The 15814-nt window shown below is 42.6% G+C and overlaps 1 protein-coding gene across 1 annotated transcript in view; it reads right to left on the minus strand.

Annotated features, from left to right (window-relative positions):
• The window catches only part of LOC126183333 (divergent protein kinase domain 2A), a 98114-nt gene that overhangs the window by 16574 nt on the left and 65726 nt on the right, over window positions 1-15814 (minus strand). The window lies entirely within an intron of this gene.

Raw genomic sequence — 15814 nt, forward strand, 5'->3', positions numbered from 1 at the left:
CCCAATTATACCCAATTTCTTATTCTTCAACATGAACACCCTTCCGGTTAACAGCAGGTGGGCCTCTTGACATAAATGGCCAATATGTCAGGGTACCCTGGCATTGCAATCACAGATGGCTGTCCACAAATATACCCAGGAAAAACCCTGCATTAAACGCAATATGATTTTTTCCCATTGGTCGAATCCCTTTTCTTCCTAAGCTCCAACATCTGTTACTAAAGCTTCCGATTCCGCACATCACTTATGAAACCACTACATACTGTGAATTCCTCCTACGTATCGATTGCAAGCATTGATTAATGCAACCCCACATTTTTGCACTCATGCCGATCAGGATGACGAGTAAGCCTCTTTTCAGCATGACCATATCCCCCTCCTTCCTTCACTACCCCGTTGCTACTAACTTATACCCCTGCTGTTCTTTGTAATCGCCAGTTTAAATTGCCCAGTGACATAATGCACACAAGTCTGTTAACCATCAACTTTTCACCCATCACTACAACCTCAGGTAATTACTTACTACCTTTTCATCCACTGTAATACTTCCCTTTCATAACATAACTACCAGCTGGAGCTAACAAGATTAGTTTGTTGCTATAGGCAACAGTATTTTAGACACCCTACCCCACCCAGTAACAACCACTGTCGTATGTTACGAATTCTTTAGAGGAACCCAACTCTACTGTGTGCTACTCAATGGTAGCAGTTTACTATTTAACTGCTCTCACTGTGATATCACTACCCCCACCGAGGAGGTGTTTGCACACTTACCTTACACCCAAAATGAGCGACTCCCTCCTCTCATGTGGTAATTACCAGAGCCACTGATGGTACTACCATCACCTGACAATTGGCCATCTCTCCCTACTCACTCACATTCCCAGCTCGTCCAGTCTTTAACTGACCTGGTAAACAAAGAGTTAGGGCAGATTACGCTAGACCATGCCACCACGAGCATCACGGATTGGCACCACCACCACTATCTCAGTCGTATAGTTATTCCTAGTTCTGTGTGTACCCCTTTAGTAATTATCTTTATTGGTTTGTCACTATGGGTAGTGTTTAGAAAAGGACGTTTTGTGCGACTTTGGTTGCCCCGCTCCTGCTGTCCCTGAACAGCAACCCCCTGGGGAATACCACGCATAAGTTGTGAAATGGGAGCAAGAGTGTTCCTTGCTGCCCTCATACTGTAGTAGTCCAGTAGGAAATAGTAGTGTGTAGAAAGGAATAGTAAATAAGTAAAATACACCCAAAAGGAAAGGCATGGCCCTCCTTCAGGTGTAAGCAACGAAGTATGTGTGTAAAGTGATTCAAAAATGTCAACCCTCTTCCCCCCTCCCCCCCCCCCTCCTTGTGATCTGTGCATCACCCCTTGTGCAACCCCCCCCCCTCCAGCGGAAGTAGCAGTGCATCACAGCACGCTGCTGCACCCATCACGGCCAGCAACCTCCACCACTGCCAGCGCCAACAGCTGATTGCCGCCACTCGCCACGTCTCACACCACTGCCGCACCATCTGCTGCCGACCAAATTTTGTCACACAAGTCTTCATCACCCAAAGCAAACATTGTCACACCGAATTAATCAAATGCAAATTAAAAAAAAAAAAGAAATCAAAGTGTATTGTCAAAATTATGTGAGGCCCCATAGTAAATGTCAATTTGTCAATTTACCACCCCCCACCCCCCCCCCCCACCCCCCATGCTTCACTCCTGCGGAGTCGAGAAGGGTGTACAGTGGGGGCTGTTACTGAATGGATTTATTAGCATAAAAATTTGATTTTTATTTTTCACTTGATGTTTGTCAGTGTCTCCTGTCCTCCGGCTAGTTGCAGCGTCTCAGTCACATTGCCCAGAACCGGACATAACCGTTTTGAAACTCACGTGTTGTACCATCAGCAGCTAAATTCAGGTGTTGATGACTAGGTAACACTACCGAACTGTGCATCTTCGATTTGGCTGACCAATAGTAAGGCTTGGAGGTGGTCAAATGGGGGTGGGACCGCAGCCAGCCGCTAGGAGCGGACACACCATCTGGTCTCTTCTGCTGGTAGCTTCCGACCCAACCAAACATTCTCCTCTCCTTCTCTCTTGGGCGACAACCCATTCAGTCAAACAGTTAAAAATATGTTTGATTTGTCACCTCAACAGGTGCCTACTGCTTTCCCCTCTGGGCCAATCCTGATGCATTAACAAAATCAGGTTTCATACCGTTTCCCCATACTTCATCTATTCCATCCATTTTGTGATTTTTCCCACATATTTTGGTGTACTTTTGTGAATTGTCTCACAAGAATTTCTGCCTTTTAGTACTTTTTACCCTCCGCCATGGATCCTTGCTCCTTCCATCCGTGCCAATACAGAAAAGTTTCCTTATCCCTAGCCAGAACCCAGTACCACATAATGTTCCTGCTTTTTTTGCTTGGCTCAAGGAATCCCTCCTAATGGCCTTACCATCAAATTACCCATCTCTGGCTGCAACCCCTCCTTCCACAATGACCTCCAACTGTTCAGATGTTGCCAGTCCTTAACTCTCACCAACCTAGTCCTGCAAAATATGTAAATCACACCCAAACCTCCTTGCAATACCTCCTCTCCATTGTAAAATTCTCCTGCTGTGCAATGCTAAATTTCTGTATCCCATCTCACAAACAAACTCTTGCCTTCCAGGAACTAGAGCAGCATGGAAATGCTACCTCAAAGAAACTCTCAAAGCTCTTCACCTCCTCCCACACTAGACTACCACAATCCATCACCTCTACAACAGCTTCCAAACCTCCCCCACATCCCATTATAGCTGACAACTCCTGCCTCTCAGACCTACTACATTTCCCCTAACTTCAAAAACTTCCTTCCAGCGCCATACAGAATCCAGAACTTAAACAGATCCACAACACAGTCATGAAACTTTCCTCCCAAAGCATTTGTCCCACAGATGTATCACTGCTTTCCAATGGACTTAACTTTTACCCCGCTCCAAAATTCAATCATACTGGACTTCTCCTGATCCTTAGAATGGAAAAACTTTTTCACCACCAACCCCATCAATGAGACACAACCAAAATACAATGTTGAATCTTGCTTGACTAAATTCACTCCTCCATCAACCATCACCCACGACCCACGTCCCAAATCACCCCACCTTAACTTTCCAGAATTTCTTAACCTCATACCTTGCATTATGCTCATTCCCTAAATCCCTCAACATGCAATCTGACCTTACATCTGTGGAAAGAACCACAATCCACTAACTACAAACTGATCCCAATCTTATTATTCTACCTGCTGACAAAGACTTCGTCATTGTGGTTTTGAAGTGCAAAGAGTATCTGGTGCAAGGACTACACCAGCTGTCAGATTTGTTCACGTACAAACACTGCCACAGTGATCCCATTCCAGAAATCCAGCAGGATCTACAGTCTCTCCTCAAATCCGTAGGCCCATCCCAGAAACTCTCCCTGGAGTCTCTTTCTCTCCTCACCCCTACCACTCCCCGCACTCCTACCTTCTACATGCTTCCTAAGTCCATAACCCAACCACCCAGGATGCCTCATCGTGGCTGGTTATGTGTTTCCATTGAGAGAATCTCTGCTCTTGTAGAAGAACACCTTCAATCTGTCACTTGTAACCTACCCATCATTTCTTCCACTGACTCTCAGCAGTTTGTGTTCCTTTACCACATGGTGCTCACCACCACTGATGTCATTTCCTCTAGCATCCCTAATGCCCATGGTCTTGCCACTCTTGAACACCACCTTTCCCAATGCAATACAGCTTCCAAACCTACAACCTCGTTCCTGGTCACCATGACCAACTATATCCTCACCCACAATTACTTCTCCTTTGAAGGCAGTGCCTACAAACAAATTCAAAGTAAGACTATGGGCACCTGATTGGCACCATCCTATGCCAACCTATTCATGGGCCATCGACAGGAATCCTTCCTATACATCCAGAATCCTAAACCCCTCAACTGATTCAGATTCATTGATGACATCTTTGCGACCTGAATCAAGGGCGAGGACACCCTATCCACACTCTTCCAGAACTTCAACACCTTCTCCCCGATCACTTCACCCAGTCCTCCTCAACAAAACAAGCCACCTCGCTCCACACTGATCTCCACTTCAAAATTGGCTACATCATTACCTCCCTTCATAGAAAACCCACCAACCAACAGCAATACCTCCTCTTCAACAGCTACTGTACCACTCATCCAATACCGAGAAGTCCTTTCCATACAGCCTAGCCACCTGTGGCCATCGCATCTGTTGCGATATGCAGTCCCTAGTGAAATATACCAAGGTTCTCACTGAGGCTTTCGTGGACTGTACTTACTCTCCCAACCTTGTACAGAAGCAAATCTCCTGTGCCTTCACTCTCCAGTCACCCATCGCCTTCCAAAGTGACACCGTCCAGCCACAAAATAGCATTCTGCTCATGACTCAGTAACCCAGCACTGGAGTAAATGAACCACATTCTCTGCCAGGGTTTCGACTACCTCTTGTTGGGCCCTTCCTCCCTACACAGGGGTATTCCGCCACCCATGGAACTACAGAATATCCTGCCCAACCCCTTTGCCTCAAGGCTCGTACCCCTGTAATAGACCTGTCCCACGTATCTTCCACCACTATCTACTGCAGTCTTGTCACAAGCATCACCTATTCGTGAAACCAATCATGTGATCTACAAGCTAAGCTGCAACCATTGTGCTGCATTGTATGTGGGCATGACAACCAACAAACTGTCTGCCCACATGAATGATCACTGACAAACTGTAGCCAAGAAATAGCTGGACCCCCCAGTTGCTGAGCACACAGCTCAATGTAACATTCTTTATTTCTGGATCCTTCCTACCAACATCAGCTTTTCCGAATTGTGCAGGTGGGAACTCTCCCTGCAACATATCCTACATTTCAGTAAACCTCCTGGTCTCAATCTCCATTGTCATTGTCCTTCACCCACCTATCCCATTCCCTGGTCCCATTCCAGGACTACACAGCCTTCTATTCCACTAATGCACAGTCTTTTTACTTCTCTCCTTTTCCACCCCCTCCCCCTTCCCCCACCCTCTGTCTAACCTCATGACTGCACCTAGCTGCCCTAACTCCTGTACACCTCGTCTCTGTATGCCTACCCTGCTATGCCTCCCTCTTCCAAACCCAGCATCCTCCTTATCCCCATCGCCCAAACTGCTTCTCTCATCATGCGCAGGTCTGGCCTCAGCTGCCAGAGACAGTGGTTATGTGAGTGTGAGTTGCAAATTTATACACGTGTGTGTGTGTGTGTGTGTGTGTGTGTGTGTGTGTGTGTGTGCGCGCGTTTTGTCTAATTCAGAATATGGCCTTTTGGCTGAAAGCTTACTTGTTTAGCTTCTTTTTGTTGTGCCTGTCTGTAACTCAACATCCCTACCATATGGTGAGTAGCACTCTATCTTTTTCATAATGGAGTCATTATTCCATCTTGGAATTTCCTTTGTTTAGTTATTACAACTTATATAATCACTATTACAGCATTATGAAACAGTGATAGCAAAAATCTTTAAAAACAAGTACACTTTCATGATCAAAACACAACCAAACCCTCTTTTTTTAATCCCTCAGAGCATTTAATTTTACCCTATAGTGGATAATTACTCTCAGGTTGGGAACCAGTGGTGTGTAGTCATTAACGATGTCTATGCTCATCTCTAATGACTTCATCATCAATGGGTTTTCAAGCTCTAATCTTCCTTTCTTCCTTCCCTTATAATCTATGATACAAGTTGTGTAAGAATGCAGAATCTTGTGGCGGTAACATTTTATTCTATGATACAATGTTGTTAAGAATGGGTGAGGAAATGAGCCAGATGAAAATTCATATGTCCTCAGAAGTGATAATTATGGCACTTCTTTAACAAAAAAGCTATGAAATAGTATCATGCAGGTATGAATTAAAGAAGGAATAGATAGCAATGTTGTGGAGGTATTAAATACACACTGTAGACCGTAAAGTTACCATTTATGTGTAGAATAAGATTATGATACATGACAAATGGAGACAAAGTAAAGTGATGCATCCATTACATATGTACTCTGATCACAGCTGCTTCACTGCAGTCATTCCAAAATAATAACTATATTCCTGCATCCAGAGAGCTTTGTTGTCTGGTGTATCACCCACTATAACCAGCAACTGCTCCATGAATTTCTCAGTAAGCCTATAATATTGCTGAACACTGATTCAAGTAAAATAAGGTTAAATACAAAGATTAAAGAAGTGAACTAGTGATGGAAAAATGCTTTTTTTAATTTTGCAGTTAAAATTTTTGTTAAAAAATTATACAGTGTGTCATTATTTGTGTGGCACGTAATGTGTATCTGCATTGCAACAACAATACCATCAGTTCAAAAAGTATGAAATCGCAATAATGTTGGATTAAAACTTCTCTCATAATATAATGTTTGCTGATATTAAGCCCTCTTACAGATCAATTTGTGTAGCAGGCAGAGATTTCACAAGAATCTTTGCATTCACAGGTAATGCTTCATGAACTGAGTCATCTGAGCATGCCTCACAACTTTGTGACATCAATCTGCTAGCATTCATACCTATAGTTTCCAACTTCTGCTGTAGGAATATATACTTTCAAAGAATGGGGAGTAGCTGCTATGAAAGGTAAATATATAAACCTGAGTCATTGTCTGGTATATAGTCGTAATCTGTCAAATTGTCAATAGTTTTCTAGTAAATTTACCAAGTATCTCGCGACTACCACTGTTTATTCCTTCTTATGGCTGGAGGGTAAGTGAAGCAGGTGCATGGTTCCAGATAAATTTTGTTATTCTGAAGCCTTAGGAAAGCTGCTGTTTGAAAATGCTGTATATCATTTAGTTTGCGGTATAACTGATTTGCTTTATGTGTATGGCAAGAACTCTGCAGTGAATTCTTTCCCTAAACTGTAAATGCTTGTTAACAGCACCATGCACTTGTATCACAATCTGATTGGAGAATATATTGCTGTTTAATATTGTTTCCTGGAAAAAAAAAAAAAAAAAAAAAAAAAAAAAAGAGAGAGAGAGAGAGAGAGAGACAGCCAATCAACTTCAAAAAAGCTTATCATTATTCAGTACCAAGTTTTGAAATAAACAGTCTAGTTGTGTCATTGTATCATTCCAAACAAATGGCTACAGTTTTACCTTCACTTCATTCTAACCACTACTGAAATATCTGATCCACTTTGATAAAGCGTGGCAATTATTGAACTATTTGAAATACAAGCCTCATAACTCCTGAACAGTTTGTGTTAGGATGTTCAAACTACATGGTTGGTCATGGGGCATGCTCAGAATTAGTCTGCACATGCACACGCACCTTGTTGTTGCCAGCCATTTGCACGTGATAATGTCATGACACAGCTCACCTGAGTATATATGTCTTATGAAAACCTACTATGTGAGCAATAACAGCCCAACTGTGGCTCAGAAGAAATTTGTGAGTGAGTTCAAGCTGAAGACAACTGGTACAAATGCACTAACAATCAAGAATTTTATTTGCAAGTTTCAGAGAATGGGTAGTGTTTGTGATGAATGTGTTGGTCATCCAAAAATGGTGTAAATGCCTGGAAACATCAAGAAGACACATGCTGTGTTTCAAACTGGCCCCAAGAAATTGATAAGGTGAGCTGCACAACTGATGTGAATCAACTGGGAGACACTGCAACAAATTGCTGTAGAAGATCCGTATCTCTACCCATACAAAATTCAAACCCATCAGCCATTCAGTCCCACGGCCATGGAACAGAGGTTGTTTCACCAACACTACTGTTCACAGAACAGTACTTTGATGTGAATATGGTTTGGTTTAGCAGCAAAGCCCACTTTCATTTGGAAGAGTTTGTCAGTACGCAAAACTGGTTCATTTGGGGATCTGAGAATCTGTATTTCATGATCAAGAAGTCTCTTCACCCTCAACAGGTGACTGTGTGGTGCGCAATGTCCAGTCAAAGAATAATTGGTGCAATATACCTTGATGGCACGTTGACAACTGAAAGGCATGTGAAGGTTTTGGAAGATGATTTCATCCACATTATCCAAAGTGACCCTGATTCCCACAAGATGTGGTTCATGCAAGACAGCACTTGATCCCATTGAAGCAGGAGAGTGTTTGATGTCCTGGAGGAGCACTTTTGGGACCACATTTTGGCTCTGGGGTACCCAGAGGCCACTGGCATGGGCCTTGATTGGCTGCCATATTCTCCAAATCTGAATACATGTGACTCCTTTTTGTGGGGTTATATTAACAACAAGGTGTACAGCAATAATGCCAAAACCACTGCTGAGTTGAAAACAGCAATACCTGGAGGTCATTGACAGCACTGATGTTCTGACACTTCAGCGGGTCATGCAGAATTTCACTGTTTGTCTGTGCCACATCATCACCAAGGATGGCAGGCATATCGAACATGTCATAACCTAAATCTGAATATCTGCAGTGATGTTTACATGTTGAATCAAGTGTGTTTACACTGTAATTTGTAACTAATTTACATTTTTCCCATATAGTTCAATAATTGTCACCCTGTATATATACTAACAATAAAACTGTAAAATACTTGTGTCTTCTGTCTGATCACGTTAATCTCTAAAACTACAAGACAAATTTTCACTGACTTCACAGTTAACTTGAGCATAGCTTGAGGCACTGTATAGGCTTTATTTCATTAAAATTAAATCATGTAAAAACAATATATCAAGACTTAAATTTTATGTAGAACCATCATGTTTGTCTGTCTGAAAATGCTTGTCTCCAAAAGTACTAGACAAATTTTCATAGGGTATTCACAGGCAACTCTGGTGCAGCTTATGGCAATTTCAGGCTTTACTTCATCAAAATCAGATCACAGACATAAAGATATGATTTACAGGTTAATCTAACATCATCACAACTGCCTGAACTCACTAATCTCAGAAACTACTAGAATTTTCATGGGGTTTTCATAAGTAAATTGAACATATCTTAGGGGCCAACATATAGGCTTTATTTCATCAAAATTGGATCACCAAAAAATATACTGTAATTTAAAGTTTTATCATCAATACTAATATTATAAATGCAAAAGTAACTCTGTCTGCCATATTTTCACGACTAAACTGCTGAATTGATTTTGATGATTTGTGTTATGGAGATAATGAGAAAGAAGACAAGTTACTTTAGAAAGCAAAAAAGAATCAACATCTAAGACGTTAAGTAAGGAATGGAACATCTTTTTTTTTTTTTACATCTGTCAACATAAACCATGTTAAAAATTTTTTGGATAATGTACATGTTGTACAATGTATAGCTACTTGAATAGCATAATGCATAGATGTGTGCTCCTGCCCATGCTCCTCTGTATGCAATGCTTGACAGCAATGCTGCACATGCCACCACACTGTGTGTTGGGCAGCTGAGAGGCTGAGAGGCTGAGAGAGAGAGAGAGAGAGAGAGAGAGAGAGAGAGAGAGAGAGAGAGAGCAGTAACCTGGCAAACAGTCTTGGTCATTTGAGATGAGTTGTTGAGTTATATCCACACAACCACCAACTTTCATCAATAGATCATCCTCACCACGAGGCCAAAGACTCCTTCAGATTTCCCAAAGCCATTCAAAGTGAAGTGGCACAACAGTTAATAAATGGCCTTATTTTTATACATAGACAATGATAATGCTACTCGCTTTCTATATTTTTATTTGTCCAGACTGGTATAAAGCTACTACTCATCGTCGGTGGTCTTGTCTTTCAGTTCTATGCTTACACGGATTTTTGCATGTGTTTATGGAGATGGTCTTTCAGTTTTATCTGCTTTCCAGTATGTCCTCATATTGGTATGAATGAGGTTAATTGTGCTATGTACATCATCATTTTGCTGTGAATGAGGCTATTCGTGCTGTATTATAAAACACAATTAGCCTCATTCACACCAATACGAAGACATGCTGGAAAGCAGATTAAATTATCAGAACTTTCCATAAACATCTGTAAAAATTCTATTAAGGCATAAAAATAAAATGTATGATTACTTACAATAAGTGTGTACCTCAATAACAGTCCAGAGAAATACAATATAAGAAGCAAGCAGCCATGTCCTTGTTCAAAATGGCTCTGAGCACTATGGGACTTAACATCTGAGGTCATCAGTCCCCTAGAACTTAAAACTACCTAAACCTAACTAACCTAAGCACATCACACGCACAGTTCCAGACTGAAGCGCCTAGAACCGCTCGGCCATTCCAACCGGCCTGTTCTTCTTCATAATGTCATTTATCAACTACACAAAGGCTGCAAGACATATTGAACACAAAACAATAGTTAAGTGTATTAACTTATATCTGAGAGGATTGATTTTCCAATCGCCAGCCAAATAACTTGTTACAGATTTGCCCTGCTATGCCAAATGACTTCTGATAAGTGCTGAGATAGTCCCTTCAGTAAAGGAAATACTGGTTCTCTTCTGTGGTGTGTCCACTTATGCTGCAGTCATCACACTCACAGAGTTCACATGTAGTGCCACTAGTGAGAGAACAAAACGAAAGGTCTGTCTGCATCACTTGCTACGAGCATGAACACTGGCTGAGCAGGGACAGCCGCACACCAGTAATAAGGCCCGCCCTCTCTTACATTGTTCACACTCTGTGAAGGCTCTACGTGCCAGTTTGGATTGTTCAGTGATATGTTATAATGAACTTGCTTGTTACCAGACTTGGTTCGGACTGTTTTTCCCACTGTTTCTGTCCATGTGTGTGTAGTCTCTGGTGCTCAATCACTGCAATTATATTCACTGTGTACTTTTTTTATATGCAATAAGACTGTATGTACTACAGTTTCTGGTGATAAGGTCATTTTGTTTCTGGCATGTTACATAAGCACACTGGATCTGGCATTGGTTCAGTTGTTACAACAGCAGCAACTTGAATGGTGACAAAAGCATGCTCTGTCAGTAGCTTATGTCTTTGCAGAGTGCCACAGTCCTTCTGCATCTACCCTTGGGACAATCACCAATGTCCCACCTTCTTCGTCATTCCAAGAGGTAAAGGAAGAAGGGGGCCTGTACAAGTGACATTTGCAACAGATTATGTGGCATTTCAGGAAGAGGATACAACTTTCTTGTCTTGCACTGAGTATGAAGCACTTCATTTGCTTCATAAACTCACTCTATTAACAGACCTTGAGATGTTGTCATTTTCTGAAATGTGTGAGTTGCTCGATGTTTATTACCATAAGCAAATCCACAATGTGACTTCTCATATGGACATTCATCTATGACAACAGAAACTGGGCTATTATATCTGGTATGGAAAGCTGACGTCCAAGGTTAAGTCAGAAGTGCAGATTTAGGTGTGCTCATTGTTAAGTACCATGCTGACTCTCTGATATGCAACATCATTGCCTGTTCTGCTCCAGACAAAGAGATGCATTGGGAGGCGTTATGTTTGCATGACCCCACAGCAAGAAGATCCTAACTTTCACTCAGGTGTTCAAAGTGTCACAGACTGCAACTAAACAGGTTGTGGACATAGTGGGAGTAGCAGCGATGTGATCGGTACCACAGCAACAGTATAATTCATCAAACACCTGTTTCCTTCTGTTTGCACCATTCACTGTGGGATTGTGGTTCTTCCCAACATAGTTTTCTCTGATATCCTGATTGTTTCCAAACAAACATCCATTGTCACTGCCCACATTGGTGTGTGTAGTGTGCCACTTGCCATAAACAAAGCCATGTGGTGTTTGTCTGTCGTGGCTTCCCACATGGCAAGTCATTGGTCATGGAGAACTTGGAGGTTCATAGTGTCATACTGGTGCTCAGCTAGGAGCCCAGAGTTCCCAGCAAGATTTATATTACACTGCAAATTTGGAAACAGCCATTCCATTTTCTGATCAGTACTGGGGTCACCATTCTCTCCCCTCCACTGTTCATCATTTGATCAGTTACAGCAATCAGCTGATTCTTGTTCAAGGCCAGTTCACAATCAATGTTGAGTATGAGCATGTTGCGTGGGCAGTCAGATATTCTGGCCACCATAAGTGCGATATCTGAAAACATATTTTGGTCTTTATTGAGTCACAGCTTTCAGATGTCAAATTCAGAATGCTCTGCATCTTATTTCTGACTCCATCCCATTCTAGGTGTTAGATGACATCTGCCATGAGATTGGGTGTTGTTTACACTTGTATTGGATGCTGTAAAGGGCTATGAGGCCCACATGAAGGACTACAAGGCACTCATCACCCGTAAACCAACAGCTGTCCCCAAATTTGTCATGCTCAGCCTATTCTGTTTGTTCTGCGGCCAGTTGGGTAGGTGGTTGGCCTAGGTATTGTTGAAGCTGTTCCTTACAGACAGTGGGCTATGCCTCTGGTTGTTGCCTGAAAGCCTATGGGGGCACTTTGTTTGTGCAAGAATTTTAAGTCTACCATTAACATCCGGTCAGTAGTGGATATCTACCACATTTCCTACCCAGAAGAAATACTCAAGCATCTGGCAGATGGTAAGTGTTTGTCAAAAACTGACTTGGCAGAGGCACACCTGCAGCTTCCGCTCTCAATCCTCAACCAGTAATGGTCATCAACACGCCCTTTGGGTTTTACCATTATTCACACCTGTTGTTTGGCACTGCAAGTGCATGCACTGCTTTCCAGAGATTTTTGGAACAGCTAATACTGAGCTAACCATCTTGATAACATCATTGTCAAGGATTCCTCATGGCAACAACATATCACTAACCTTCAGATTATTGCAATTGCCAGGCCTTATATGCAGTCTGCAAAACTAAAAGTTCTTCAGACAGGAACTGAATATTTTGGCCACCTTCTTTTGAAGGATGGCATCAATCCTATGAAGAACCATATAGCAACAATCAATAACCTCCCTAAACTGCATAGCCTGAAGGAACTCCAATCATTTCCGGACAAAGTCAGTTTTATTCAAAATTTCTCCCTAACACAGTGGATATAACTCATATGTTAAATGAGTTGTGAAAAAAAGGATGTTTCTTATGTTTGATGAGCACCCTGCAACACAGTGTTTGCCCACATAAAGGTGTTGTTAAAGTCACTGCAGTACCTCAATATCTTTACATCAAGCAAACATCTTGTTCTGGCAATTGATGCTTCTTAATATGGGATTTGAGTTGTCTTAGCTCACAGAAACACTGAACAGCCTCTCCCTATGACTTCAAACTGTTGACAGTCACTCAACTCACTTACTCTCAGATAAAAACAAGACTTTAGTCATCATATACACCCTCCATCCATCCATCCATCCATCCATCCATCCTTTACCATTGTCAGCCATGCGATCCAACCCAGCCTTTGAAGAAGCTAAAGTTGTCATTTCCAGATCAATCCTCACTTGCAGTACACTGTGGATAAGCTACCTGTGACAACTCATCATGTCGTGTAGGCCATCCGTCAAGATCCCAGGCTCCAACAAGTGGTTGATTTTGTGTGCAATGATTGGCCTATGCATGTGCCCACCATGGAGTCTAGTTTGCTCAGCAGCTCTTTCCTCCTCTGTCATCTGCTGGCGGTAGTCAACAGCACCCTTCTCCTTAGTAACAACTCAGACAACTCTGGGCTTCTTGTATCTCCGGTCTCATGCACTCATATTCTTGCTCACTTACAAAATGGCCACTGGGGTATGTTGCATATGGAGGTCCTTGCGTAGCGTTTTGTCTACTGGTCTGGCCTCAACCTGGAGATTGAGAGAACTGTCCATAAATGCAAATATAATGCCGAATAGCAGGTGATACTACCAAGAACTTTCACTCCACAGCCAACATCACATCAGCAATGGAACTGCATTCACATTGACTGTGCAGCCCCGTTTTTCATTTCTGTGGTTGGTGGCAGTTAACACACTGTCCATTTACCCACATGTCCCATGCATATGCTCCACAACTACAAAGGCTACAGTGTGGTCTCTTACCCAGGTCTGTGTGCCTGATGGACTGCCCTGGATGATTGTCTTCGATAATATCCCACAGTTCACATCAATATAATTTCAATATTTCTGAGCTTGCTATGGTACTGCCCAATTCATGTCCACCCCATTCCACCAGTAGCGTAATGGGGAGCTGCAGCGTATGCTGTGCATCTGTAAGATGCAGTTAAAAAAGTGCTTAGCAGACTTAGCATTGCCCTGTTTCTCCTACAGGATCACACCACTACATGGCAGAAGCCCTGTGGAGGTCTTCCATGGCTGACAGCGCTGTGCTCTACTGCACTTGCTCTGCCCTGTGTCATGGCTTGAGGTATGCTTCCGCCCTTTGCAAAATGCATATACTTTTGGTTGACATGAATTGGCACTGGCAATAGTGTGAGCAACACATGGTCAGCAAATGTTCACCATGGGCATTCGTGGTATGTCACTCCATTGCCAACATAACTAGCTGTGTCCTCAGTAAGATGCAAATCCGCTGCACCCACAATAACAGCAGATGTTGGCAGGGAGCCTGCCTGCAAGGGCCGCTCGATTCTAGGGGCCGAGTGCCGTAGGGGTGCTTTTGCTTGAAGAGCTGTTGGGCGTTGACAACATTGGTGTGCAGCCAACAGCCGCACTGAGTCCTTTCCCACCGTTTGCTGTAGATCACCTGGAAGCTGCCCTCCTGCATGGGCTGCAGTTTCCACATTGCTGCTATGTGTGGCGCCATTCCTGTGCCTGACTCAACACTGTCCAAGTCACTTCCTGCCATGCACCCCACTGGGCTGGAGACGGCAATGTCTCATTGAACACCAACAAGCCAATGGAGAAGAATGTCACCAATATGCAGCTGCACTGCTGCCTCTGCTGTGGAACCGCTTGGGTGGATCTCATGGCCTCGTTGGCCATACCAGTCCCTGTCCAGTGAGAGGCCCACTCACATGGGCTTCTGCCATTTACTATTGACACCTGCAGTGTCAACTCCCCAAAGGGGGTGGGGGCAAGATGTGGCAGCATGTCCACTTACGCCAATCCATCACATAAGCAGAGTTCCCACTTGGTGCCACAAGCAAAATAATGAAACAAGAGTGCCTGCATTGTTTGCTGCTAGTGACACCACTGGTCAAACTGAGATGGCTACACATCAGCAGCAGTCACTCTTTCTCACATCATTTGCATTCCATGAAGACTGTACATGCCAATTAGGACTGTTCAGTGATTTGTTATGATGAAATTGCTTGTTACTGAACTTGGTCTGAAATGTTTCCTCCCATTGTGTCTCTCCATGTGAGCATTCTCCCCAGTGCTCAGTCACTGTTATGTGTACTTTGTTATTTGCAACAGGACTGTAGATACTACATCTTCCTTATACTTATCCAACTGAAGCAGTGGTCTGTCTCTAATGACTTTGATGTCACTGTGGCTTTTCTTCTTTCCAGCGCCATATATTTTATTGCAATATATTCAATGCTTGATTTAGATCATAAATCATACAGGTTCTTTATACTCTGAACTTCAGCTTAACATGTTAGCCATCTTGTCTTTATGCATATTTGTAACACCAGCTCAGTGAAACACTGTTAACAACTTGTGTTTTCCAATGTTGAATCATGTTGTGAATTCTGGCTTCTAATGCTCCATATTATAGCTACACTATAATAGAAACATGATGCTTACATCTAATGTCACTTCTATTTGAAAACAGAATGCACTAGTCTCAGTACAGATAAATGTGGATTACAGGAGGCTTAAATCCACTGTGACTTCTACTCCAAAGCACAGTATACTCAACAGATAAACTCATCCACATATAAAATACTATTATTTCCATAATTAATGAAACACAGTAAAATCACTTTTCACATATCAGAA

The sequence above is a fragment of the Schistocerca cancellata genome, chromosome 1, assembly GCF_023864275.1.
Source record: "Schistocerca cancellata isolate TAMUIC-IGC-003103 chromosome 1, iqSchCanc2.1, whole genome shotgun sequence".
Classification (NCBI taxonomy): Eukaryota; Metazoa; Arthropoda; class Insecta; order Orthoptera; family Acrididae; genus Schistocerca; species Schistocerca cancellata.